At 40.8% G+C, this 19,858-nt stretch overlaps 1 protein-coding gene across 2 annotated transcripts in view; it reads right to left on the bottom strand.

Annotated features, from left to right (window-relative positions):
• The window catches only part of LOC109424411 (zinc finger protein jing homolog), a 515,341-nt gene extending 500,262 nt beyond the window's left edge, over positions 1-15,079 (bottom strand). For both annotated transcript variants that reach the window (XM_062860236.1, XM_062860235.1), the window contains exon 1: positions 13,275-15,079. The gene's annotated coding sequence lies outside the window, so the exon portion shown is untranslated. The remainder of the gene's footprint in view (positions 1-13,274) is intronic.
• Positions 15,080-19,858: the final 4,779 nt, after the last annotated feature.

Below are 19,858 nucleotides of genomic sequence, written 5' to 3'. Positions count from 1 at the left end.
CGGGTCCGATAACCGGTAACAAATTCAATAAATTGCGACTGCCTTCAAGCGCGATCGGTCACGACGACAGGTGATAAGTGCAAAAATAACGCACCCTTCCTTTTACGTGCGCGGGCAAGGTGATGCCAATTCGATTGACGACGACACGATACCCGATAAAAAAAAAGACGATACGGGGTCCAATCAATTGGAGCGGCAGATGTTCGTTATGATGTGTGTCAGTAATGCAGCAGACTAGTTTAGGGATGACCGGATAATCGATGAATAATAGATGAACCAGCTTGGGCTGAAAATCTCTATGATAAACGAGAGACGAACCAGCCAAGGGCTGAAAGTCCCTATAATAAAGATAAATCAATCAATCTATGATAAAGAAATAATAATCAATTAATACAGCTAATAATAACAATCAGGTAATACTTAGTGTATTCATCATGACATTAAAAGTTGATTTTCTGAAAATTAAATGATTACTTATTTATTTTTTAAATGATTCATGTTTATTTTTGTGTGGTCCATCCCAAGCAACACACATGTTATATAAGAGTTACGACAGCGCAAGTTTTGGTTGTATAGAAGTTAATTCGACGTTATTTCAACATTATGTTAGAATTACGTAAAATAAACTTCTATACAACCAAAACTTGCGCTGCCGTTACTAATATATAACATGTGTGTTGCTTGGGATAGACATTCCTAGTTTGGTGTATCGATTTCGGAAATAATTCAAAAGAATAAGATATAAGACAAATCGGTATTAAATGGTCCATCGCTTTTGCAATAGGGACACAGCACCCCAACTTCCCCTCCTGCTGCCAACGACAGATGCACCACTACCGGTTCCGCCTCCTTCGGATCGGTTTCTTAATTAAGCGCCCGCGAACGATAGTGCACAGCAGGTAGTCGGTCGATAACTCGCTATAGGACAACGTCGTCGTCGCGTCGCGGTTCAACCCGAGCAGGAGAAAATATCTGAAGAATAACAAACTCAGGTATGGTAAACCGAATACCAACAACCTGAATGAGGTATTAAGCAGCCCTGCATAAGAGGTAAAATACCTAAAATAATAACTGGTTCATATTCTGCGCATAACACGTGAATAATGACATCAGGTATGGTAATACCTGAATAATAATCGTCGATTTTTTCATACAAATAGCAATTTTTCCATAATAGCAATTTTTCCATAATACCTCAAGCAGTCCTTAACACCAAACCAATAACTCGTTGAGGTATTATATCAATACCTACAAAATACCAAAATAAGTTATTATCAATACCTGGATAACCAATCAATACCTAGCCTTGGTATGATACCTGAGTTTAGTATGCTCCAGTTATGTGTCAGTTATTCATTCCTGCTCGGGAAGTCATTGGTCGATGATAAACGAAACATATGTCTCTTCCTCTCTCTCTCTCTCCAGCTTGTCTCAGCTCGATCCCGCGACGTCGAATGTAAAACGGAGAAAAACACGTGCAACTTCAGCGAACGAACGAACCAGACCAGATAATTCGCATCTGCTTGGGCACGCGAAACCATAATTAGGTTGGTAATCTACACACCGACGACCTGCCAACACAGAGCCAACCGTCGTCGTCGGAACAAACCTACCGGCGAAGACGTTGTTGGTGGGTTGCTGTTCAGCGAGGAGTTTGTAACTGGAGGAAAACAGCGTGTGGTAACCGGCTTTCGAGGAATAACAAAGGAAATGTGCTAAATTGTTGCAAGTGCAAGGCTCATATTTAGACGCCCATTATTGGTACATGAGATAATGCATATGTACTGCAATTATTCAGAACTTGTGTTGGTTATTTTCTCGTTTGTTCAGCTGTTGAAAACACCTATGTATGTATGGAAGGTGTTTCAGTTCAAGAATTTCCTAGAATAGATTGCTGGCATAGGATTCAACCCTATTATTACTATTCTTTCATAAACTAAACTGTAGTGCTTCCTTAGGTATGTTTTCTTACAAAAAACATCGACAAAACAAAATATCGATAGGTGGAACCAAGAGTATCATACCCTTTGGTTCAACTCAACAAACTGAATTAATTTTTCCTGAAATTTCGCGAAAAAAAATATAGTAGTCCGAGTTTCCGGGAATATCTCAATGATTCTAAGAAACGAAGCCTTGGTGCAATTCATGAAGGTATCTATGATCTATGGGTAAAATTTTGAATAAATTCCTTGATAAATTCATGGCAAAATGACTGAAAACAATTGTACACAAGTATCTGCATGATTTCCTGGAGTAGTACTTGGAGAACTTCTCAACAAATTTCTGAATGAGTTATTAGATAGAGAAAATTTTCTGGAGGAACCTCTTCTAAGGTTTCCTGTAACAATCCCTAGAGTAATTCCTGAAAAACTTTCTGGAGGAATTTCTGGAGCAATTTGTGGGAGAATTCTTTCAAAAAGCTACAAATAGGTTCAAGAAGTTATCTTGTTATCAAGAGTAAAATCCTGAATCTTTCAGCAATTATCAGCAACAATCAGACTTATCTCCGAAAGAATTCAAGGATGAGGAATTCCTGAAACGCGATAGAAATCTTGGAAGAATCTTGAAATCTGGAAGATTTCTGGAAGAAATCTAGAAGCTCCTTCAAACGATTTCGGGAAGAATTCCGGGAGGAATCCTTAACAGAATCACTCAAGAGTTATCTGGGATGATTTTCGGCGTGGCAGTCGCAATTCCAATCGAATAATCAGATATTATTTTTCTTGATGGATGGATGAAGGAGAATATCTTGTCGTTTGATTGCATTTGCGACTCTACGCCGATGATCATCCCAGGTGTCCAGATTCCTATGTCGGTAGCTGGCTCCAAATATCCCAAGAGATACATATAAGAAATCCTGGCACATTTTTAGGCAATTCTTAGAAAAAAAAAAACTCTGGAAGAATTCATAAAGAAATTGTAACTGACACGGTCGTACTTGGAATTTCGCACGAGCTCCTACTAGAATTTATGGAAGAACTCCTGAAAGCATCTCTAGAGGTACTATCGTAACAATTTCTGATTAAATCTATGTAGAAATTACTGGATGAATCTCTGAAGAAATTCCTTAGAAAATTTTTGAAATGGTTCATAGAAGAATCAAATTCCTGGAATCTATGAGAAAAAAAAACTTGAAAAAAAGTTGAATTCTTGAGAAATTAATTTAAATGATTCAACATCAAGAATAACTGGTAAAATCTTAGAAAGAAATCGCAGGGCAAACTCTGTAGGCATTCCAGGAGCAATCTGTGGAAGAATTCCTGGAACAATATTTGCATTAACTACTGAAGAACTCCGTGGAGGAATCTTTGGAGCAATTCCCGGGAGGATGACAGAATTCTTAAAGAAATACTCGGGAGTTTCCTGGAAGAATCACTATTTTTTTTTAAATAAGAAAACTCTCGACAAACTACACGGTTCAAGCGTTTAGCAGAAAATTAAGCATAATACAATTTTTGAGGAAATTTGTGGAGGAATCTTTCAGTGTGCTGCGGAAAAGAAACTCTGGAGGAAGCCTAAGTTTATTTATGGAACTTGTGAAAAAATCTCGTAAGAGTTTTTGGAAGAATTCTTAGAGGAATCTGTAGAGATTACCATGGACGAATCTCAGAAAGAATTTCTAGATGATCCACGAGATGGATTTCAGGAGAAATATTTAGAGAATTCCTGGGCGAATATCTGGAGAAATTATTGTACGCTTCTCAAATAGAATTTCTGGAATCGTGTTACCAGAATTCTAAACTTTTACAAAAATTCCTACTATGTCTCGCGACATCGCCAATTTTTTGCTAGCAGATAACTCGCCTTCAAAAATCTAGTTGCTTTCCTGCAACCTTCTTCGGAATATAAAAAATCTTAAAGAAATCATAATCTTACTGCCAGAATTGGAAACTTCTTTCTTGAAATCTGATTGATTCAAATACCTAGTTTTCCCGAAATAACCTTCCTCTTTTCAGAATCTATGTTATAAGGAAAATCCGGATTTTTTTCCCTGAAACCCTTTTTTTAGAACCGCCATATTGGTGTTGGTCTTCATAGGTTCATAATATTTCGAAAGGATTCAGTAAGCATTTACAGGATTACAAGGCTACAAGCCCGTGCTCAAAGGGCATTCATTACAATGATATTTATACACAATAAGCTTCTATGTCTTGTACTGGAAACTCGCCTATCTCCGAAACTCTTTAATGCACTTGCTTGTCCCCACAATCATGATAATATAAATATTATAGAATATTTCTAGAATGTTATAGAATGACCCATCATTTGGAATTAACACTGATAAATGCTTTATTTTTTTTAATTATTGATTTAGGCCAAGTTACACTAAAATGAATTATCAAACATTGGACAAATCTGTCTGGCGGGGCCCATATAGCCGAGGCGGTAAACGCACGGGTATTCAGCATGACCATGCTGAGAGTGACGGGTTCGATTCCCGGTCGGTCCAGGATCTTTTCGTAAAGGAAATTTCCTTGACTTCCTTGGGCATAGAGTATCTTCGTGCCTGCCACACGATATACGCATGCAAAATGGTCATTGGCAGAGGAAGCTCTCAGTTAAAAACTGTGGAAGTGCTCATAGAACACTAAGCTGAGAAGCAGGCTTTGTCCCAGTGAGGACGTTACGCCAAGAAGAGGAGAGAGAGAGGAGAGGACAAATCTGTCACAGCTGGCTACATTTGAAATTAACGATATACCTCTACGTTGTTAAAAAACTTTTGATATTTCGAAAAAGCATCCCAAGCGTGTTCCTCTTTTTTTTTTGTTCAAGGTTAAGGCCACCAGCGTTCACTTAATAGGCTAGCTAATGGTAGCATGTTCGAATCAAACTCTTAGATGGATATCTACGTTTAACCCTTTGAAGTCGAAATTTATCCCAGCGTTATTATGAAGTTTTTTTTACGTTTTTCAGTAGTTTTGGTGGTCAATAGCATAAAAAGGTAGAATATTAGGATTTCTGGATATCCTAGGTCATTAAAACTATTCTTGAGTTTAGATCCTTCAGTCTATGGGTGTAACGGTAATTTATTTCATCAAAAGCTACGATAACACTAGTTTACATAATATAACGAAAGTCGTGAACTTCTGTCAACGACCAAAATTCTTGAAGTTCAATTTAGTGCTGATTCCGAAACCACGCTTCAAAAAATTTTAAGTAGAGCAGGTTTTGAGTTTTAGCTCAATATCGAGTTTTACAATTTTTTAAAATATGGAATTTACTAAAACTCAAATATCTTGCGTTTTGTTCAACCAATTTCAAATCTTTTTCAATAAATTGAAAGCTGAATACAATACCATTTGATCATCTGAATGCAGGTTTTGCGTCAGATTGATAAAATTCAAGATATTGGCAAGTTTTTGGGACGATCTCCTTAAATTTTAGCAAAATTTCCAGAAATATATAAAGAAATGTATTTTTTTTTTCAATAAGAAAAAAAAAAACAATCTAAAAAATCTTTCTCAACGTTTATTTGACATATCATATGTAGGCGAGTTACAGTAAAAAAAATCAGCTCAATCGGAGCATTGATTACGGAGAATGGGATGTGTGAAGTGAGCGACTTTGCTTAAAACTAGAACAAAAATCGATTTCAAATCATCAACGTTGTATAGAAAGTCGAAAAAATTTCCGCTCTACTGTATTTTTTTTCCTTCACGTTTTTGAACTCAGAGCATGATTCTACACCAAAAATGATCATCAGCTTACCGAGTTCCAAAATTCTGTAAACTAGTGTAATCTATCGTGTCCAGTAAGTCTTCTGAAAGTTACAGTGGTTGATTTTATCAACTTAGCTTCACAAGAAAAAGGAAGCCCATAATATCCCAAAAATATATAACAACGCTTATTGTTCTTCTAACGTTTATGATAAGTACATTGGATTATGTAACACTACTTAAAGTAGTGGCAAAAGCTATTATCACAAGTGTAGACCTGAAGATATGGTTTCCGGAGTAGTGTTGATAATCTGGAATATCTTAAAACTATCTTGAAATGACTCATGATATGCCAGGGGGATTGCAGATTACAGTTTAAATTTCATTGTGAGGATAACTACTATTACTATCAAGAGCTAAACTTCAGGGATAGTTTGGACGACTCTCAATGTCGCAAAGGCTCATAATAATATATAGTAGACTTAAGGTTGGTCCAGTCACCGCGATTGATTATGAAACGTTACTCAGTATGTCAGATATAGCTGGTGTTACGAGTGTAGATCTGAAGTTCTGAACTCAGAGACAGTTTGGCTGACCTGGAACATTCCCATAGTGTCTCTAAATGACATTTGAGATTACAAGAGCTTCACGGATCTCAGCAGATTACGCTATGCTATTATTTATTGTGAAAACACATAAAGTTTTTCTTGTAGTTTTGAAGGACTGCATTATAGAACAGTTTGGACGACTCTGAATGTCCCATAGGTTTATAATAAGTTAGTAGACTTCAGATTGCTCCAGTTACTGAGGTTGATTAGATTATGCAGCGTTACTCAGTATAACAGATATGAATACTGTTATGAGTGTAGACCTGAAGTCCTGAACTCCTAGGTAGTTTGGCTGACCTGGAATATCCCTGTAGTGTCTCTAAATGACATTTGAGATTGCAAGAGTTTCGCAGATTCCAACAGATTATGCAATACTTTTATCTATACCGGAAACACATAAAGTTTTTCTTATACATTTGAAGGACTTCATTATAGAACAGTTTGGACGACCCTGAATGCCTCAAAAGTTAATAATGAAAAAGTAGACTTCAGGTTGATCCAGTAACCACGGATAAATGTGCAATGGTACTCAGTATAGCAGATATGGCTGTTGTTACGAGTGTAGACCTGAAGTCCTGAACTCCAAGTTAGTTTGGTTGACCTGGAATATCCCTGTAGTGTCTCTAAATGACATTCAGGGCAAGCAGCTCATGGTCAATCCCAGAGCCGGCCAATTCCTTACAGTCAGTTTTGGAAGAGAAATGAATGTGTGATGGTTGTTGCTACTAGAGACCGAGAGCACTCTGCGTCTCCACAACCAGCACGGATAAGGTATATTAGTAGGACATGATGAGAGATCTGGGAGTCACCTTTGGTTAGTGATGCGATCCATGGATAGGGGATATTTATAGTGTTCGGAAGGTGATAAATTGTGTGGTGATTACTATTTGAAGGTCAAGCGGCACAGTTCGCTTTGGTCGCATAACTTGTAGGCGTTATATACATTGTGCTGTAGAAGGTGGAAGGAAGGGAAATGATTTTTCAATCCGTTTCTGGTTCTAGCGATGGCTATGAACATATTAATATACATGAGTTGTATATGTAGAGAAGAGAGAGAAAGAAAGTAGATAGAATGATACAAAACTAAAGCGAAAGAGACGAGCCAGGGGTTGAACTAATGACCTTCTGCATACGAATCAGAAGCGGTAGCCACTATTCTATCAAACTTTTTTCAACAAAACAGAGTTTGGACTACAGTTGATAAAAAAAATCGAATACCGATCATTGGGTCTATTAAGTACAATTTCATATTTTCAAAAGCAAGTTTAAAGCACTCCAAAAGCACTGATCTATCCAGTAGCAAATCCTAATTGTTTTTTTTTTGTCTTAGTTTAAGTTCACAATGACTTCCTTAAAAGGCCATTAATATGGAGAGGATATTTTTTCGCAAATTGAAAAATTTCAATTAAACTATTTCGTCTGTTTAAGCCATGTAATAAATTAGTTACATAATTCAAACCACTTAATCATAAGAGATTTAAAATTATAAAACACTTTCCAAATGGAAATAAACCGCACTTCTGGTCCTAGTTTGCCCAACTCAATTTTCATAATTAGAAAATCACACCTGCCTCGCAATGTCGGTGCAATTAATCTCCCTTTCTGAGTACATAGTCCAAAATTGCACCCGTATATCATCAACACGGGAAGAAAATGACACAGATCTACAAGTACATAGGTTCTACCGTTCTATCTAGCTTCAAGCAAGTCCAGATTAATCCGCTACGGCTGTTAGTGGTTAGATACTGCAAATACCTAGCAAGGCACAAGACAAGGGCGTGTCCATAAACTACGTAGGCTGTTAGGGTATTTGGCCATTACAGCTCGGAAGCCTAGGGTCCATACAAAATTCGAGTGGGGAAGGGGATCGAAGATGGCCAAAATAGAGAGTCTACGTAGTTTTTGGACAGCGCCCGCTAGCACCATCTTCGTTGAAAACCGTGGCCATAGCGAAAGACTTTCTTCCAAAGCACGAAATCATTCCCAAACATGAAAAGACCCATCTTCAAATCGTGGACAGCCCCGAACGTCCCAAACAGTCTTCCTGGTTTTGCGTTTGGGCCGTTTCTTCACATTCTTTTCGCCCGTTCGTCCGTCCATAGTGGAATTAACGAACGAACGACCTGAAGGGAATCTCTCTTGTTTGGGTTGTTCGTTCTTCGCGCGACCCGTCCCCGTCCGTCGCGTCGCGTCGCCGTTCTCTGGAATCTCTCGCGCGCATGCTGCATCCATCCAGGGCACGAAGTAGTGATACACATACACAGGTACAGATTGTGCCTCGGGACGGGACGGGATTCTTCCATCCATCGGGAACCGCCGTCGTCCGTCGGGACTCACGTTCACGTCGAGTAAGTAGGTACCTAGCAAGCAGCGGTGTTCAACTTGAAAACGGCCAACGACGAGGTTTTTGGTTTTCTGGGTTGTGAAGGGTAGATATGTTGAAGACGGTGAACAAATATGATGAGTAATTGATGTTAGAACTTTTCGAGGTCCCAACATCGACTCAGATCACTATCTCGTAGTTGGTAAGATTCAAGCTCGGTTATCAACCGTGTCGGACTCTAGGAACCGGCGATCGATGCGTTACAACATCCAGCGGTTTTCAGCAGACGGTACGGTAGCTGACTATCACCAGAAGCTGGACGAGCGAATAAGTGAGATCAACGAGAGCGATAATCTCAACACTCTGTGGGAGTCTATCCACGGAGCGATGAGTACAGCAGCGCAGGAGCGACCTAGAAACGGGTGGTTTGACAAGGAGTGCCAGAGAGTAACGGACGAGAAGAATGTTGCCAGAAGCCGGATATTGGTGTCGGGGACCCGGCAGAGCAGGGAGCGATATAGGGAAGCAAGAGCAGCCGAAAAACGAATCCACCGCAAAAAGAAAAAAGAGGCACGAGGAAAATGTGATTGCTCAGGCGCAAGAGAGTATGCAACAGAATGATATGCGGAGATTTTACGAAACTGTCAATGGCGTGCGGAGAAAAACAGCGCCTTCTCCCGTCATGTGCAACGACCGTAATGGAAACTTGCTGACAGACAAGACAATGGTGGCTGCCAGGTGGAGAGAGCACTTTGAGGTATTGTTGAACGGTGGGAGTGGAAGAGCGACGGACAGAATTCGAATCGACGACGACGGACAAGCTGTGGAACCTCCAACGCTAGACGAGGTCAAGACAGCCATCAGGGGAGTGAAGAACAACAAGGCTGCTGGGAAGGACGAACTCCCGGCCGAGCTTCTCAAGCACGGTAGTGAGCAGCTGTATCAACTCTTACACCGTAGTGAAGATATGGGAGGAGGAAGAACTGCCTGCTAGTTGGTAGGATGGTCTCATTTGCCCTCTTTTCAAGAAAGGGCATCGACTGGAGTGCGCGAATTACAGAGGAATAACACTCCTCAATTCAGCGTACAAAATTTTGTCCGGAGTTCTGTTCCACAGGCTGAGGCCGATTGAGGAGTCCTTCGTCGGCGAATATCAGGCCGATCAACGACGGACCAGATGTTCACCCTGCGGAAGATTCTGCAGACCCATCATCTGTTTATTGATTTCAAGGCGGCGTACGATTCAGTGAAGAGAAACGAGTTATGGCAGATTATGATCGAACATGGTTTTCCGGCGAAGCTGATTAGACTGATTCGTGCGACGCTTGACGGATCGAAATCAAGTGTACGGGTTGCGGATGAAATTTCGTCATCGTTCGTAACCTTTGAAGGCATGAAGCAGGGCGATGCTCTTTCAAACTTACTGTTCAACATAGCACTGGAAGGAGCGATAAGGACAGCTGGTGTGCACAGGAGTGGAACCATTGTCACGAAGTCGCATATGCTCCTGGGCTTCGCGGACGATATCGACATCATCGGAATCGACCGTCGGGCCGTGGAAGAGGCGTTCGTACCTTTTAAGAGGGAGACTGCGAGGATTGGACTTACGATCAACACCACAAAGACTAAGTACATGATTGCCGGTGTTTAACGTCGGTCCGGCCGTGGTAGTGGTGACGAAGTGGTGCTAGGTGGGGAAAAGTCTGAAGTTGTGGATGAATTTGTTTATCTTGGTACTCTAGTGACGTGCGATAATGATGTTACCCGCGAGGTGAAAAAACGGATTGCGGCTGCAAATCGGGCCTTTTTCGGTCTGCGAAACCAGCTGAGGTCCCGCAGGCTGCAAACGAAGACAAAACTCGCGTTGCACAAGTCTCTGATTCTACCGGTCGCTTTATACGGCCATGAAACGTGGACGTTAAAAGAAGTTGATCGGAGAGCCTTTGGAGTCTTCGAACGTAAAGTGCTGCGAACAATACTCGGCGGTAAACTGGAGGACGGCATCTGGCGGCGTCGCATGAACTGCGAATTGTACCAGGTATATAAAGAGATGGATATAGTGAAGCGAATACAACACGGCAGACTGCGGTGAGCTGAACACGTAGCTCGTCGGCTTCGTGAAAGGCCGCGCACACGTTGGCTTTTTGCAGTTGAGGAGGACCTAAGGACTCTAAACGTTCAGGGCGACTGGAAGCGATTGGCCCAGGACCGAGGCCAGTGGAGGCGGATACTTCATTCGGCGTAGACTCACCGCTACGAGTTGTAGCCCATCAAGTATCAAGTAAGTAAGAACTGCGATAAGAATGACGTCACATGTTCACGTTCAAAGTTGATGTTGAAGAGATAAATGTCGCCGGATTTTGCGGATTTCTGAGCTTCGTCGGCTAGGAAGTTCACTCATCCTTTTTTCGTCTGCATAAGCCAGTGCTTCCCAAACCGTGCGCCGCGGCGCACGATGGGGGGGGGGGGGGATGGTGCGCCGCAGGCTCTTGGGCCAAAACATAAAGAACAAACTCTTATTATTGAAGGCAGAATATATTTTTACCTGTTTTTGTATTGTTTCGTAAAACAAGTGTCACCTAAAACCTTTTTTTGTATTCAAAAGTAATGTTTTGGCTTTTTTTGTGGAAAACTTCAAAAGAAACTCATTCAAAGGGGGTTTCACTCTTCTAAATTTCCAATTAAATAGTAAATATTCCCAAGTCTACGAATGTTTTCCAGAATTTATAATATCCTCATGGAACATTTAAATTTTTACAAAAAAAATATGTCTCCGAAAATTTGAAAATTTTCGTAAGACTCTCAAGTTGTTGGAGTTTTTATGATTCGGCTTAGTTTTCGATTTTATCAATAGCTTGTAATTCAAAGCAGATATTTCAAGAAACTGTTTTGAAGTTCTTTCCATAATACTGTCAGCTATAATTATTGTCAATCTCCAGGACTTCGTGCTGTCTCAAACGTTTCGGGACGATATTTTTACTGGCATAACTATCATAACTTGTTAGTTTGTCTCTATGATTGAGATTTCCTCCTATAGACTGGTTTAGCTCCTTATCGTAAAAAAATCTGCAACAATTTATGTGTCGATTTCTTGCATGATTTTGAAACCGCCTTTTTTGAGTTGTTGAGTTGAGTTGAGTTGAGATTTTTGAGTTCCGAATACAGAAATATGACCCCTCACCGTCACTGTCAGTCGTTCTGACAGCTTCTGAACAATTCATTTTTATATCTATTTTTCCTTAAATTTGGTAATTTATGTACTTTATTTAAAAAAATTAAAAGTTTTCCAATGCAATCCTTCAGAAATCTAAAAAAGTTCTTCGAATCTTTAGGCAATTTTTCTTTTTATTAATTATAAAAAAGCATGACATTGAAGGCTTTTTTACGATTTATACTTGAAACTTTGAATTGAAAGTGTTAAAATTATTAAAATTCTTTGTAAAAAGTTGTTGGTGCGCCGCGAAAATTTTGAAAATTTCAAAAGGCGCCACGGTAGCAAAAAGTTTGGGAACCTCTGGCATAAGCGATTCATTTCCTTCTTTAGATCCGCATAGCGCTGATGGGCTACGGCTTTGGCTCCTCGTGTTTTCGTTCGCTTAATCACGGATTTGGCGTTACTTTGATCCTCTATCTGTCGTGTCCGGAGGGACACCCTGGTACGCTTGGCATAAGGCTGTTCGGCATAAAGACATTTGGCATAAGTACGTTTGGCATAAAGGACATTTGGCATAAAGGACATTTGGCATAAGGGACGTTTGGCATAAAGCATATGTGAAATATATATTCCCTCTGGAGAAAAATTAACGAACTTGTTAGTGGTGCATTATTTTGGATCTCTTATTTTCAAAATAACCTTTTGGTTCCATGAATTTGATTTTTTTTCCAGAAGGGGAATGTTCCGTCTTTTGTATATGCTGTTCTTTATCGATACAAGCAATTTAGATTACGGTAATGGTTCTTTCCAGCGAATCATCCTTGTCTGCATATCATATTCAGAAAAATTAATGCATTATAATGTATTATATCCTTCTTTAGAATACTTTTTCTTCTTTGACGTTAAGTATGTAGTTCATATTTTATGAAATCATTTATGCCACACGTCCTTTATGTCAAATGTCCATTATGCCAAATGTCCTTTATGCCAAGAACCCTTTATGCCAAGAGTCCTTTATGCCAAACGTCCTTATGCCAAATGGCATTATGCCAAACGGCCTTATGCCAAACGTACCAGACCCTCCATGAGCTTGTGTTCCATATTGTAAACGAATTATTTTAAAGTTTTTTTTAATACATTTTATAATCGAATCGATGTGAAAACATCGATGAATCGATTCTGTTGGTCCGATTCGAATCGATTTACAAGAAAATCGATGTCTCAGTCAAATTTGCATAATGCTAAGCACGATCACTATTGTTTTCGTAGAAGATTCAGAGCAGTAAGTTTAGTCCAACAGTTGATTCAACATACAATGAAACCAATTGAATCATGAGTACCCCTAACAGAAAAATGTCTTCCAAGAGTCTCGATATGTCATAGATGTTTTTGTCCGCATTCCATCAGAAACGAAACAGGTGCAAATCAAAAGCGAAATGTGGCAGCGTAAGGGATTACAGCGATTCCAACAAGCAATTTCACAGATTTCTTCCAAGAATTTCAGCTCATACAGAGAAAAAACATCAAATTACCTTCAAATTATGAAACTGAAATCAATCCAAGCGGTGGGTGTAGTCTCTGCTTGTTCACCACAGCATCCGGAGGTAATCCATAGCGTTTCGCCCTCGAGGTTTGATTAGATTTTCTTCTTCCAGAGATTCACGGTTTCCTTCGATTCGATTCGATTCGAACACAAAACAAAAGTTGAATATCGATTCTTGTCGTGTTTACTTTTACTTTTTTTCGGTTTTCACTCGAGACACTCTTGGATCTAGTAGGCATACGGCCTTAATTCCATATACACGAAAAAGAGGTGGCCTAGCGCTGCCCGCCTGCTTTGTGTATCCTATTTTCCCGTATTCTCACTTCTCGGAAATGGCACTTCCACGAAACTCGACAGACTGCTGCACACCGCCGTTTTCCCACTTCCGTCGTCGCGAATTCGATGATGGAATTGACGGCCGCGACCGGAAGTCGCTCGCACTGCTGCCTTCTGTCGTTCGATGGCTTTACCCGGGCGCGCTCGCGATCGCGATCAATTTCCAGGAATCATTCAAAATCTTGTCGATCGTCACAGCCTGCCGCGATGGAGGAAAAAAACACGATTTTTTCGACGGGCCAACATAAAATTTTCTTCCCTGTGGACGGGTATTCTGGGGTGTGCGTTTTCTTCTTTTCCTGGATGATGTTGGGTTGTTCTGTCGTCACGTACACAAACACGGGAACGCGCGCGCATACGGGGACCGTGTCGGGAGGGCCTGCTTATGCTACGGGTTCAGGGAATTTCGTATGGTTCGAGGGTACAAACACAGTGAACCGAGCACAACGCGAGGAGTCCCTTCTTCCCGTCCACGACAAGGGCCAAATCCGGGAGGGCGACACACCGTAAGTACAAACACTACCGAGAACGCGGACACTCCAGCCAGCAGCCGCCATTCACGTCCTCTATCGACCCGTTCGCGCTTCGTTGGTGCACCGTTGTTCCTTTACGCACACACGGTCGGCGGGCCTTCATCCAGCAAATCTCTCAGAAATGACGATGATTTCCCTGAGGGAACACACCTCTTTCACCCCGTGATTCCCGCTATGCTCCCTATGTTTTCTATGCTCTTATATAATAGCCATCAGAGAGGGCCGCGCGCTGATATGTTGCAGCAGCAGCATGAAATCATTCAAACGAATACATCCAAAACGCGCGCCGAGTACTCTGACAAGCCAGCGAGACGAAGCAGGCGATGACGACGGCGAATGAGTATCAAATTCACTGAAAATTTCCGAGTAGAGACAATTGCCTGACACTCACTATCAATCTCCCACACTCTCTTCTTGATGTTGATATTGATGCGGTTGTTGTTGTTGTTATTATTATTCTTTTTCACACACAAACGATAAACACTCACACTAGCTAGTGGGCAGTACTGTAGCTACTGAAGACAAACGGCGAGGGCGCGGGTCCCATTCATCAATAGCCGAAAAGATAAAACTGATCGATATTACTCTTTCGACACTACTGACTGATAATCGCCAAGGCAGAACAATAGACAAATGACAACGATAGTGGAAGCGTCTGGTGGTACACTCACATACACCGCGAATCAGTCGCGCACTTTGATTGATAATATTTCCTCAATTTCGCATCGATTTTCCTCCTTTCATCGCCCAAAATCAAACAATGGCTTTCATTCCCCCACAGGAAGGAGTGTCTTCTCACTAATAACAATAAAGCGCGCGCAAAAACCCGACGGTCACACACGGTTGTACAACTGTCGTCCCTTCGGAGGTTCAAGGCGGACTGGATTTTAAAAGCCCAGACTCAAACACACTGGCACCAGTATCACAGTCAATGTAGAACCTCTGTTCGATACATCATCAGGCCCCTGAAGCTGAACGAACGAACACACCAAACAGCGAGAATGCACTCTCGAGCACGCGAGAGAGCGAGTTCCGTGTCTAGAACTAAGCACTCACGCTCACCACCACCCAACTGTCGCGTCGGGACGGTCGTGTCAGTTCGGGTGGTCGACAACGAGCGCCGGTAGCATAGATGCAGAAGCGCAGCAGCATAACCACCCACCTCCACCCAACCGACCACCCGATCCCAGGCGATCGGTTCGCAGAGAGGGATAGAACACATTGAACTCACACTCGCACACACCGCGACCGTGTTTGGTCGGTCGGGTGGTCGTCGGTCTACCTATCTATGCTCGAAGCCAGCCGCACGGGTGATCGATTTTTATCGAGCGACGACGAGTGTTTTTCACTCGTTTTCGCTCTCGTTTCGTTTCACTGGCGGATGGCATGACACATAGCGCGCGAAGGAAGGTTTTTCTTGTTTTTATCCTTTTGCTTTGACGGTGTATGGTTGTTCAGAAATATGCATTGAAAGAGTTGTTTTATTCTGGTTTTTACTGTTTGTTGAAGATTGAAACTGCATTTTTGTTATATTAGATGTATGTACTAAGATGCTGATCGGGCCAATATAGCCGAAGCGATAAACGTAAGGGTATTCAGCAAGACCATACGAAAAGTCATGGCTTGGGGTTTCTAACAGTTTTTTTTAGTGACAAGTAATCAATAATTACTTTCGTTTTCTCTGAGTAATCATGGTAATCTGAAGTAATCATGCTAATCTGAAGTAATCATTAGTAATCCGAAGTAATCATTAATAATCCGAGGTAATCAATGGTAATCACATGTAATCAATGGTAATCAGATGTAATCAATGGTAATCAAATGTAATCAACTAGGTAATCAACTGTATAACCAAACAAAGTAATCATGAGTAGTTAGTTGTAATCACATGATAATCATAGGTAATCTGAGTAATCAGTAGTAATCTTGAGTAATCAATAGTAATTTTGGTAATCAATAAGTAATCATAAGTAATCACAAGTAATCATGGTAATCAGAAGAAATCATTAATGATCTGAGTAATCAGTAGTAATCTTGAGTAATCAATTGTAATTTTGGTAATCAATGAATAATCATAAGTAATCAGAAGTAATTATGGTAATCAGAAGTAATCATTAATAATCCGAGGTAATCAATGGTAATCACATGTTATCATTCGTAATCAGATGTAATCAATAGTAATCAAAAGTAATCAATTAGGTAATCAACGGTATAATCAAACAAAGTAATCATGAGTAATTAGTTGTAATCATATGATAATCATAGGTAATCTTGAGTAATCAATAGTAATCTTGGTAATCAATAAGTAATCAAGGTAATCACAAGTAATCATGGTAATCAGAAGTAATCTGTAGTACTCTTGAGTAATTAATAGTAATCTTGGTAATCACTAAGTAATCACAGTAATCAATGAGTAATCAGAGTAATTTCTTTAGTAGTGACAGGTAATCATTTTAGTTGGAAACCCCTTGGGTCATAGGTTCGCTTCCCGGTCTACTCTTGGGTCTACGTAGAATGAAGGGAACCATGGACGTAGCCAGAGCAAGGATTCCCATATAAATTTGATCAGAAATTCTTTTAGATATTTCCTCATATATTCTTCCAGGGATTTCTTCAGGAATTTCTCCATGTATTCCTTCAAAAATCTGCTAGAGATTGCTCCAATAATTCGAACTGGGTCTCCAGTTTGTCTAGTGGTTAAGGCTATGGATCGCCAATCCGGAGACGGCGGGTTCGATTCCCGTTCCGGTCGGGAAAATTTTCTCGATTCCCTGGGCATGGTGTATGTGGTGTATCATTGTACTTGCATCACAATATACAAATTCATGCAATGGCAGGCAAAGAAAGCCCTTCAATTAATAACTGTGGAAGTGCTCAAAGAGCACTAAGTTGAAGCGAGGCAGGCCAAGTCCCAGTGGGGACGTAGAGCCATAAAAAGAAGAAGAAGAATTCGAACTGGAATTATTCGAAATATTCCTGTTAAAATTTCTTTGGGAGGGAATTCTTTCAGAAAATTAAACTAAAATTTATCCACGAATTCCTTATCCTTTCAGGATGCGCGCCATCAAGCAACCGACAACAACAACAAGCAGCAATAATTTTTTGATAGTGTTGCACTTTTTACAACAGCGCGTCCTGAAGGGTTTTAAATATTGTACTTAAAATCCTTTATGAGTTCACCCAAGGATTCTTTGAATAATAATAATATTCTTTTAATAATTTGTCCACAGAATACTGCAGGAATGGATTGTTTCAGATTTTTTTTTCCTGGCATCCCTACAAAAATTTATCCAGGAGTCCGTTAAAATAGCTCTCCTGGGATTTACCAAGGATATGCTCATGGGATTGTTTCCGAGATTCCTTAGAGGGGTTTCTTCAAGATATTCCTTCTGTGACACTTTCAGGAACAACTCCAGAGGTTATTTTTAAAATACCTCCCAGGATTCCTTCAGGAGCTCTGCTTGGGTTTTCTTCAAGAATTCCTCCAGTAATTCTTTCAAAAACTCCTCCAAGTATTAATCCAAGACTTTCTTCAGGAATTGTTTAGAAATAACATTAGGAATTCTTCTTGGGATCGCTTCCCGGACTCCTCCTGTCACCACCCCAGAGATTCCTTCAGGAACTGCTACAGAGATTCCTCCATGAACTCGTGTGAAGATTTCTCCATGATTTCCCCAGAAATTCTTTCTGCGATTTCTTCAGTACTTCCTCCTGAGATTTCTTCAGAAATTCTTCCTAGGGACAGGGATGGGAACACTCACTTGCAAAAAGTTACACTCACTTAGTATTTTCTCAGTTCAGAAGCGTGCAATCTAGAAATAATATATGGACGACTTTTGCCGTGTGGTTTTATCTAAAACTTTTCCGAATAGAGTAGGGGTCGCACACGGATCCCAAAGCCGTAACAGAGCTGTGAAAGCGACTCTCCACGAGGTGAATGTAATTTACATTCACCTCGTGAAGTGTTGCCTTCGCAGCTCCCTCACGACTTCAGTATACGTGTGCGACCCCTACTTTATTCGGCAAAGTTTTAGACAAAACCACAAGGCAAAAGTCGTCCATATATCGTTTTTTGACTGCACGCTCCTGAGCTGAGAAAACTGCAAGTGAGTGTAACTCTTTGCAAGTGAGTGTTCCCATCCTTGCCTAGGGATTCCTAGGAATTCTTCGTCTAGGGATTCCTTCAAGAATTCATCAAAGGAATTCTCCTTTTCTTTCGAGAGTTATTTCTCTGGAAGTTCCTGATGGGATTCCCTTGAGATTTTTCAGGAATTTCTGGAGGGATTCCTACAGAAATTCCTCTAGAGATTCCTCCAAGAGATCTTCTAGGGACTCCTCCAGAATTGCTTCAGGAATGCCTCCAGGAACTCACCTAAAAAATTCTCCAGGATTTTATCCAGCAATTCCTCCAGGGTTCCTCCAGAGATTCCTACAGAAATTGCTACAGGGGTTCTTCCAGGAACATCTCCACGATTTTCTTCAGGGATTCCTTCAGAATTTCTCCCAAGGATTCCTCCAGGAATTCTTCCAGAAATTACTCCGAGAAATTCACCAGCAATTCCTCCACAAATCACTCTAAGAATTCTTTCAGGAGTTTCTTGTGCAATTTATTCCAAAATTTTTCCTGGGATTCCTTCCAGAACTCTTATAGGAATTCCTCAGAGAATTCCTCCTGATATTAATCCAGGGATTCCTGCAGGAATTCCTCCAGAAATTTCATCAGGAACTCATCCAGAACTTTTGACAGTGATTCCTCCAGGTATTCCTTTCAGAAATTCTTCCAGGGATTCCTCCAGGAATTCGTTCAGGAATTGTACCAGGAATTTTGACAGGGATTCCACCTGGTATTTGTCCAGAAGTTCTTTCAGGCATTCCTCCCGAGATTCCTCCAGGAATTACTTCAGGGATTTCTCCATTATATCCTCCAGGGATTTCTTAAATAATTCCTCCAGGAAGTCCTGCCGAAATTCCTCTAGGAATTCTTCCTCACGAGAATTCTTCCAAAATTTCTTCAGGGATACCTCCCAGAATTTCCCAAGGGATTCCTCCAGGAATTCCTCCACTAATTCCCACAGGAATTCTTCCAGGGGTTGCTCTAGTGATTTATCCAGGAATTTCTCCAGGGATCCCTTCAGGTTTTCTCTAGACATTCCTGCAGGAGTTTCTAGAGGAATTACTCCAGGAAGTCCTCCAAAAAATCATCCAATAATTCTTCCAGGAATTTCGTCAGGGATTGCTCCGGGAATATTTCGAGGGATGATGGATTTAGAAAGTCCTATGGTAATTGCTCCTCTCACTCTTAAAAGGAATCCTTCAAGAATTCACCCAGGGAATATTTTTTTGGAGTTCTCCCAGTTATCCCTCCCTTCTCTAGCACATGCACCAGGAATTGCTTCTTAAAATCCTCCACACATTGTTTTGTATGTATTCGAGGGATCTTCAAGGAATTCCCAGGATGTTTTCAAGAATTACATTATTTTCAAGTTAGGGTCTCCGGAAACGGCGGATTCGATTCCCGTTCCGGTCGGGAAAATTTTCCTGGGCATAGTGTATTATTGTACTTGCCTCACAATATTCAAATTCGTGCAATGACAGGCAAAGGAAGCCCTTCAATTAATAACTGTGGAAGTGCTCAATGAACACTAAGTTGAAGCGAGGCCGGCCAAGTCCCAGTGAGGACGTAGAGCCATAAAGAAGAAGAAGA

Source organism: Aedes albopictus, chromosome 3, assembly GCF_035046485.1.
Source record: "Aedes albopictus strain Foshan chromosome 3, AalbF5, whole genome shotgun sequence".
Classification (NCBI taxonomy): domain Eukaryota; kingdom Metazoa; phylum Arthropoda; class Insecta; order Diptera; family Culicidae; genus Aedes; species Aedes albopictus.
The sequence above is the reverse complement of the archived record's forward strand: the minus strand, read 5'-3'. Positions and strand labels throughout refer to the sequence as shown.